This window comes from Agelaius phoeniceus, chromosome 4, assembly GCF_051311805.1.
Source record: "Agelaius phoeniceus isolate bAgePho1 chromosome 4, bAgePho1.hap1, whole genome shotgun sequence".
NCBI classification, from domain to species: Eukaryota; Metazoa; Chordata; class Aves; order Passeriformes; family Icteridae; genus Agelaius; species Agelaius phoeniceus.
Genome location: NC_135268.1, coordinates 33,277,492 through 33,287,340, shown reverse-complemented (window position 1 = coordinate 33,287,340; position 9,849 = coordinate 33,277,492). Strand labels below are relative to the sequence as shown.

General features: G+C 38.3%; 1 long non-coding RNA gene across 1 annotated transcript; it reads left to right on the top strand.

Moving 5' to 3' along the window:
* The first annotated feature begins 4,575 nt into the window (after positions 1 to 4,575).
* Positions 4,576 to 9,460, top strand: LOC143693833 (uncharacterized). The gene is made up of 3 exons (XR_013181814.1): positions 4,576 to 4,684; positions 9,225 to 9,330; positions 9,439 to 9,460. It is a non-coding gene; the product is annotated as an uncharacterized LOC143693833 (long non-coding RNA).
* The last annotated feature ends 389 nt before the right edge of the window (positions 9,461 to 9,849 follow it).

The following is a 9,849-nucleotide window of genomic DNA, read 5'->3' as shown; positions in this document are numbered from 1 at the left end:
CCACCCATCAGAAATGTATCTCTAAAGTTTAAGAACTAATTTATCTGACTTGCATTGGGAAAGTGAGGCAGAAAAAAATCAGGGGATGGAAATGGACTCAGTAGTGTAGGAGGGTTTGGAGAGTTGTGAAGTTATTTTGATTAGGAAAGCTAAAATAGGAAGTGCAATATACATCAATGATCTAGGCAGGAGAAGGACTGGAAATTCAAGAATAGTTATTCAAATGGCAAAGTATGATGAAGAAGCAAAAGCATTAAGTGGTGATGATATTTTGGCGGCTCAGCTCATGATCAAATTTCTTGATGTATTGTTAAGGATTGCCAGTGTCTGAGCATTTTTTCCAGTCCAAAATCCACTTATGGCCCTTCCAATTGATAATTTCAGCCTGTTCCTTTTATTGCTTTAATTTGCTTTCAGAGAATGAGGAAAGAAGCATGAACTTGAATAATACAGGGCTTCAGCTCTGAATTCAATTTTCAAGGAATTATGTTATTTTCTATTTTTTGAGGAAATTCCCACGAAAGGAGCTGACAGGAGAAAGTAAAGGTCCTTATATAATTTTCTTCTCACATATTATTGACAACAGCAACATCCTTAGGGGAGGCAGGGGTAGGACACTGACATTCTTCCAGAAGACCTTTAGCCCTGACTTCTCATAAGAAGAGCTCAGGCAATTGTAGAAAGACCCTAGACCTTTCTTCTCTTTGCTCTGTGATTCAAAGTTTCAAAGCTTCCCTTTCCTTGTAACTGCTTCCTCAAAGTTTTTTTCAGAGATAAAATACATGGAACTTAGGAAGTGAGGGAAAAACTTTCTACCTTGCTCAACCTCCTTCTTTCCATGAGAAACAGAAATCTGACGTGGACCTGGAATAGCCTTGGGAATTGATTTATTTATTAAAAGTAAACTCAATTAAGTCACAAGTTAGAAAAATGCTTGTTATATGCAGTTTTTCACTATGCATAATTAGACAATGTTAGGTAAAACAGAGAGGTTTACCTATATTTAGGAAACAATTACAAATCCTTTTCAGTAATGAAAAATATAGATTAAATGAGAGGTGGAGGTATTCTGTATGTGAAATATATATGTATATTGGCTTACTGATGGCAATTCCATAACTTTAATAGACAATATGATGTGTGGAAATGTAATATCAGAATTGTTGACTTGTAAACAGAAGAAATTACTTTTGTAGGTCTCAGAATTAAAATGTAAACATGCACCTAAAAATGCAATTTTGGATTTTAAAATATTAGAAAGCTGCAAAATGAATATGTGTTGGCATAGTGAATTCAAAATTAAATTTAAACTAACTTTAATTTGGCAAGAAACCACAGAGACTGTAACTTCTTGCAAGTACAGTTTTATGAAATGAAGCAAATTTATTTCCTGTCCTCATTATTTGCAGGAAAGATGTTGAGGGACAGAACAACAACACTTATAATGGTTTTATTCATATACTTTATGTTTTTAGTTTTCAATTTTAAAGAATACCTATGAATTAAAGCAGAAATCGTTTAAAATAATAATTTTTTTTTTACCTTTCTTAATGATCATAAGAGATAGCAGAACCCCCATGGTAAAGTAGGAGGTATTTTAGACAGTCTGTTGAAGAATCCACAGACTGATCAAGGAAGCCTTAAAAGAGATTTGGCAGTCAGGGTGTGCATGCAGAATTTATGGGATCCCTTCTGTTCCCCTCACCAGTGGGAAGGAGGTGTCTCCAGCAATTCATCTTGGGAATCGTGAGCGGAGCTGCAGAGCCTTGCTCAGAGTCAGAAGGATCACACTGCAGTTCATTTCTCAGTCAAATGGGACAGCAACCCTTTGCTTTCACAGAACTGCCTGATTCCCAGATGTTTATTAGCGTGGCTGGTATTTAATGCATTCATCCAATATCTATGAAAGGCAAAGCCAAGAGGCTCAATCCAAATGGGCAGAGCACCAAACGGGCAGAGTAAATGGAGGGTTTGCCCTGGCACTGGGCTGTGCCCAGGCAGAACAGCCCTGCATGTGTGGGAGTACAGAACCATGGGGCTACAGCTTCTGCAGGAAAAACTGTGCTGGAAACCCTGATGCTGCTTCCACACATGCCCTCTGGGGCATGGCTGGAGCTTGGGTTTGGCTGGGTACACGAATCCGTCAGTCTGAAACAGAAGGAACACGCTCAAGTGTTTAGTGAAGGAGTCAAAGGTGGGCTTTGAGGGGAAAGTGGTGTTTTCTCCCCATTTTCTGCATTTGGTTTGCTATCTTTCTCTCAGACCATACTTACTGAGGGTTTAGTAATGTTACAGCCATAGCTGGTATCACAGTCTCGAGACCTGTGGAGAAGGAGAGCCAGGCATCTAACATCTTTTTGCATTGTAAAAGTTGCCAAGATATTGCTGCTTTTCACCTGGGAAAGTAATTTCTATTCTTCCTCTGTTCTCTCTGCCTATATTTTAAGATCTCACTACTTACAGATTTGATTTTTAACCCAAGTCTTATCATAAGGTAGCTCATGACTGTCTGTACCTTCTGCCTGTTATCTATTAAAAATATTTTAAATTTTGGGATGTGACTTTTTAAATTTATAGAAATTGTATATATATATATGCATCTGTGCATTCTTGTTTGTTAAAAGAAATGTGAAAAATTTATTCACATGTAAAGGTCTATCTCGTGTTCAGAGAACACAAATTCAGCAATGTCAGGAAAATGCTTAGAGAAAATGCAGTTTTTAATAGCTCTGTCAGTGATTGCATTGTAATAAAATTCACTTTCATCCTTATAAATAAACATTAAAAATATGCTTATAACAGAAGGAAATGACAGAATAAAGTCAACTTCTATAATTGAGAAATGTGTTTCAGCAACAGAAAAACTGAAAGAAAACTTTAATCAATATAATCACAAGGAATTTGAAAGAGGATAATTATAAAGAAGCAGAAAATGTCAGAGCTCATCCTTATATTTTTCTTGCTTCAGATTAGGTATGAATCAGATGAGTGCACAACAAAACTGTATCTTAGGGGCTGTTCCAAATGCATTTATAGTGTGGCATTAGATAGCATTTAGTTTCTCATGCTAATGAACTCCAGTGAGCCCCCTGCTTCTCTAACAGGATTAGATGTATTAGCCATATCACTGCAAACTAAAGCCATTTCTGGGCATCTCAGTAAAGAACAACCTTCTTTTGAAGCGTACTAAATACCACTAAAATTTTTTATTTTAAAAAAGGAGTCAAGGTTGCTTAACCAACATGAAATTGGCTATTTATACTTAATGTTTAAGAGTGGATTATACACTACCAAGACACCTACAGCTAATTTCCTGACCCTTTTCTGCCCCCATCGATGCAAAACTGTGTTAAATCAATGGAGTCACACTAGGGTAAATGATGTCCATATTAAGATTGATTCAGACTTCAGTGCTATAGGGAAAATTACTGTGGTGTTTAATAATCTATTTGGAACGGGGTCAAAGTTATGCTTTGCTTGGTGTCAAGTTTTACTGCATCTGATTTACATAACCTACGGCTCTGCATTGCATAACGGGACCTTCTGCATTGCTTCCCTCCAGCAGCAGCAAAACCCAGACACAGGGAGAAGGTCTGGCAACAGCTGCTGTTCCACTCACACACACATTTTTTTTTCCATAGTGCATTTCCTTGGTGTTCATCCCTGCAGTGTCTGAACATGGTAAATCACATGAAAAAAGTAATTTTTACATGCAAGATAAGGAAACAGTAACTCAACCTGAGGTAGCAAGGGGCTGGAGGGCTGCCAGACAGGCTGTCTCCTGCTCTGGGCTGTGCACAGCCTGACAGTACATCCCACCTCACAGTGAAGTCAGCACACTTGGAGGAATGAAGGATTATTGGCAGAACTTCCAGATTTAATTGCTGTCAGCGTCAAGTATGGTGCTGGAAGACTCTGTGATTTTGTAGCTCAGGAGAGGCGTGAGAAGAGGAAGCTCTCAAAATTAATGTGGCTTTTTGCAAAATGAGGCATCACGAACCTGAGCAAAAGTGACAGGATTTGGTCCTTGAAGTTAGCCCAAGAGTGATGCAAACCAATTTTATGAAAATGTGTGTAGGAGTTGTGTGGGAGAACATAAAACATTTCAGCGAAGTGTGGTCATTTGCATCTTGGGATCTAGCTAATCTTAGAATAAGGATGTTTAAGGGTAAATGAATATTAATAGTTTTGGGCAAGTGCTTCAATACTTAACTAGAGAGCTCCAGGTAAGATATCATTCAATAGGGTTTAAAAAAAATTATTAAAAATACTTTCTCAATTATGTCACATCTATTTGCAAGGTCTCTTACTTTGTCTAAAAAGCATTTTAAAATCATGACCAGGTTAAAATTAAATCATATGTAACTCATACAGATCCAAGATAAGGCTTATGAACCTTATACAAGATTTGGTCACACATTCAAAATCTTCCCAGTCAACTACAGACTATCCCTGCAACACACAGCCTCCAGAGATACCTCTTGTTCCCACTTTCAGCCCCCTTCCCTGGACACCCAAAGGCGTTTCAGTTTTGACACAGTTGTGAAACTTTTTCTCTTCCCCACAGTATAGGACAGAAGCCAGAGTTCACAGAGAAAGAGAGACACAGCAGAACAGCAGCCTGCAGCTTTTTCTATACAGACACTTTGTTCTGAAGCACCACTTCAGCATATAATATTGAAGAGTAAGTTGCATGAAATGAATGATAGAGCCCAACTCTCCTATTCTTTTAAATGGGAGAGCTCCTGAGGCCCAACTCTCCTATTCTTTTAAATAAACATCAAGTCAACGGTCTGATGCATATTTTTTCAGCCCAGAATGACCAGAGGTTTTTGCAGTGTTAGATTTTCAGCAGGTGAGGAAAGCAGTACACCTCAAATCTCAGAACAGCCTTTTGCCAAGGGGTAAGACAGCTTTCCAAGAAGGCAGATATGCACATGAACCCTCTTAAGGCAAGTGAATCTGAATGTCCTGGTTCTGGGTTGAAAGCTGTGGCCTGGCTAATGAATCCTTTTATAAAATTTTTGCTTACTTCTTCATTGAGCATTAGAAAGACAGAATTACTTTTTGGGTTTTATTAAATGAAAGATGTGCTGCTATATTCATAACACTGAGCTGTTACTTTCTTGCTTTGGGAGTAATATGGAGCGGGTCAAATGCTAAAGCTCAGAAATGGGCTTGGATTTATTAAACACATGTTTCATTGTTTCCCTTAGTAGTGGAACACTGGCATGGGTAGATTTTTTCCTAACTTACACAATATATCATGTATCCAGAATTAATAATTTTTTATTTCACAGCTCATATCTGGAGAAAAATTAATATGAACTGGAGTCAGCCTTGGTGCATTTCCACAGATAAAAATATCGTAGTCCATATGTAAATCAGACATCTATGAACCAAATAATTCAAGAATTCATTATGCAAAAAAAAAATAATCAGAAAAAGGAGTAAAATTAAGACTTCCAGAATGAAGGCATTTTCTTTTTCAAGTACGAAAAAAGTTAAGTGATGTCACAGATAATTCTGATGAATCCTTTCATGTCTCCATCTGTCAGTGCTGAACATTTTCCTACTGCACTACTAAAAAAAAAAAATAATTAAAGAGATCTAGGAAAAAACTTGGGTCACTATTTTTACAACTCTTTGTCCTAAATTTTCTCTTTGCTGCTTGGTGCTTTTTCGCCCTCCATTAATAAGCTAAATAATGCATTTCCTTCCAGAAGCAGAGCTTCAGTGTTTCTTCTGAAAACCCATCTCTTTCATCTCAGATAAACTTCTGAGCTGCAATAATTATTCTAAACCTCATAGATTTTTCTTTTAATATTTGAGCAGAAAAACATAGTCATTAATATCATTTTTACTGGCAGAAGAATTACAAGTTGAATATCTTTTAGATAGACCATGGTGTCCTTGGTCCATGTAAGCCAGTCCTACTTTGCTAGACTATGCAACTCTGAAAACGACTTTGCCCTGGTTTTTCACAGTTTACTCATTGAGAACACCACATTCTTCTGCTGAGTAGACCATTAAAAGCCTTGCCCTCCTAGGTCTGTCTGCAGACACAGCTGGGTAAAAGCAGATGGTGTGACTTTCAGCATAGCTGCACAGTGCCTACAGCACTGAGACAGAACCAATCACTGTTACTGAGCTGCTCTTCCAGGGAGTGGAAAAAGTGTTCAGTGGTTGTGCATTTAGGTAGGAGCAAAAGTACTTCTGTCTACTCCAGAACCTGAGGTTATAGCCTCCCTTAATATTAGAAAGAGAATTTTTCAAAAGCACAGTTTGTATGGATTGTCCTTTCTGTGGTAGGACCCTAGGGAGATCAAAGCTCAGTAAATATCAAAGCCCAAATCTTCAAAGGCTATCTGGATTCCTAATAACATTCCAGAAACATAACTTGCCATCATGGACCTAATTTTTAGATTTACCTCTGAAAAAAAAATCTGAAAAATTTGAGAAATTTCCCTTGAAAAATAATGTAAAGCAACATAATCGAAGACAGCAGGTGATGAGCTATTTATAGGCAGCATGATGTGGTAGTTTAGAAATTTTTTGCTCAGACTATATGCTTTTCTTAATGTATGTCTCAAGAGCTTATTACCTGATGCAGTGATCATGCTGTCAGCCCAAGAAGCAGGGTACCTGGGGCTGATCTGCAATCTTCACACATAACCAATACTTGGATTTCAACAAAGAATTTGGGCTATTTGGACTGGGATTTCTGTGGTGCTACTGTGACTCAGTTTTAATAGCACCATATTAGTAATCTGGAAACAGGTGCAAAATATCAGCACTGTGTACAAAAAAGAAAAATATGTCTCAATTGCAAGGAAATGTATGCAAAGAATAAAAGAAGATGACGCACATGGAAAAGCATGGTGACAGAATATCTTAAAAAGAGGCAGAGTGGAACACAATAATATCACAAATAGCTCAAGAGAGATTGGCAAAAATTCATTTTAATTTGTAGCACCTTCTGGCTCATCAGCTTGCATAGGTTCCTTGGCCCTGCACTGAACCAGTACTTTTATGATCCATTTTAATTCAGGACACCACAGACAAGATCACATATATGTCAAAGGATTGTCACATCTGGCAGACAGTGATAAATATAAAGTTTAAAAAGCCTACTAATTTTGCAGACAGACTTGCATTGTGCCTATTTGGCTTGCATTACTGTGCTGCCATACAAGTGGCAGCACAATTAATCATGAGCATCACAGGGTAATTTGTTATGACAGAGAGCCATGTGCTCGTTAAAGACAGCTTCTCTTTTATCCCTTTATATTATATTCCTCCCTTTGTGATTCGTGTCCAGAAACTGGATTACAGAACACTCTGAAGTATTTCCAGGATACTGAAGATGATGGCTCATGGGTGGCTCAAGGGGTTTAGACCATCTATCCTGCTTAGTTTGCAGGTGATGGAGGAGCCAGAGAAGTTGTACACTAGCATGCAAAATGAGGATTAAAACCTCAAGCAGTGGTGGGGATCAAGTCTGTTCTGTTTGCCTGCACAAGATCTGCTGGCACCAAGGAGGAGCCTGTGGTGACTCCCCCAAGGGAGCAGAGCACCCCCACTTCTCTGCCAACCCCACCTGCCAGATGGAGGCCAGTGTAGCAGATGATGTGTGGGATGTGTTCAATGAATATGCAATTTCCCATGTCATTACCCTGCTGATCAGCCACTGCAATGATCAAAGCCATTGATCAAATGGCTTTTCTGTCCTCTCTGAGGAAATTTTGTAGCAGCTATTTTTTTTTTCCTGGCAATTTATCACTGCAATTCAAGGCTAATGCAAAGATTTTAGCTTGTGCTTTTTTTCCTTATAACCTTTACAACATAGCTAGGATCATGCACTGATTCCCTTCAGCTCTCTAATTGCTGACCTCATTTGCTAATTAGGCTAAATATATGCTAAGGCATAAACCTTAGCAATCTAACCACTCACCTCATGCATCATAGTACTAACAGACAAAGGAAAGCACTTATGCCCCTTCACCCTTCTACAGAAATGGAATTTTTTGCAAGCTTTTTCAACATTAAATTTTGAATGCTGAAGAATTAAATGCTTTTGTCAATAATAAAGATGAGATCTGTGATGCAGTTGCATTACGTAGGTAGGAAATAGCATAGAGTATTTCTATAAACTTATTTTCTGGGTTTGAAAAAAATTAAGATCTCTAAAAGAATGCACAGTAATTTGATTTAAGAGTGCTCAGTAGCATCTTTTCTCTATAGAACACAAAAGAACAGCCTAAAAGCTTGAGTGAGTCAGTAATAAATTAAATTTCTTCTAGTATTGTGAGGGACTAAACTATGATAGAGATAATAAATAATGCTGTCCAATGTCCAATTTATATCAAGAAACTCACAGACATCATAGTTTTCTACTTCTGATTCCCTATTTGTGATTTCTGGAAAGTACTAAAATATTGTTAAAAATGTCTCATCATTTTTGTTCAGTTTCTAAAGAATTCTTATATTTATTACATATGAATAAACATTTTTAGGGGAAAGCTTGAAGAAATATACTGGATCCACTTAAAATATGTACAATTATGTAAGAATTAATTTTTAAAACATATTTTTGTTATTGGAAATTCCACCAAAAGTAGGAGAACATTTAAAATTAGCAGACTTTTTAAAACCCATTTTTACATTTTTTTATTCCACTTTTTTTGATATGTGACAAAGATCTCCATTTGTCTTTCTCATGCACATCTTTTTACTATTTGTTCTTTCACCACTAGCCCACCTCCTCACACCTTATTTTAACATCCAAAATGCCTGACAGAGGCGTTTCAAACAGACATGATAAACATAAAAAAACCCCTTTCATCAACCTGACAGAGAAAAAGAAAAGTCCTCTGATTTTTAATCTGCCTACCAAAAAAATATAGCTTCCACTAGTCTGAGAACTCCAGTGAGTAATACCCAACCCTCTGCTCAGAGCAGGATCAGCAGAGTGCAGTGCAATACATCATGCTCTGCTGGGCTACCCGTGCAGCCTCCTCCTACCACACCATCCTCCTCTTGCCTGCCCAGCCTCTGGCTATTGAAATTCTCAAGATTTTTGACAAGTTCTGCTGCAAAATGCATTTGCAGGTAATTAGGAAAGTGCAAAGCATTATTAGTTGTCGTTTTCTTTAGCTAAATTGTTTCTCTGTTGCACAAAGGGAATGAGATGTTAGTTTTAACCCTTTTATCTCCTTCTGCAGGGCTATTGAAGATGAGGAGGAAAACAAAAACTAGCACGTTTCAACACTGATGAGAGTAATTTCACTATTTTGCTGTAAATGCTTGGTGCTGGTAATTATCAGAATAGTAAATATTCAATTGACATTATATGGCCATTTTTTTTTTCATAGTGAGAACACATCCACCTCACTGAAGTGTGGCTAGCCTCTGACATGAATGCTGCTTATATTGTAGGAAAACACCAGAGAAACAGGAGGGTGGTATCAAAATTCTCTGTGTGGATTTATCAATGCTGATTTTGAGGTGAGCAGGTAAGATCCCTGAAGTCAGAGGCAGCTGGCCCAAAAAACAGTGAGCTCCATCCTCTCTGAGACATCAAGAGCATCAGGACTCCACATGCTCTTCCCCTGCTCCTGCCTAAGGTCCCTCCCTCAGGAGGCAGCCCTCCAGGAGCATCTCCAATGTGAGATGCAGCTCTTCAAGAGCTGCTCCAGCAAGAGTCCCTTTCACATGGTCACAAGTCCTACCAGCAAACCTGCTTCAGCATGGCCTCCTCTCTCCATGGGTCCATGAGTGCCAGGAGCCTGTTCCAGCAAGGGCATCACAGCCTCCTTTGGGCACTCACCTGCTGCAAGGGCTGCAGGT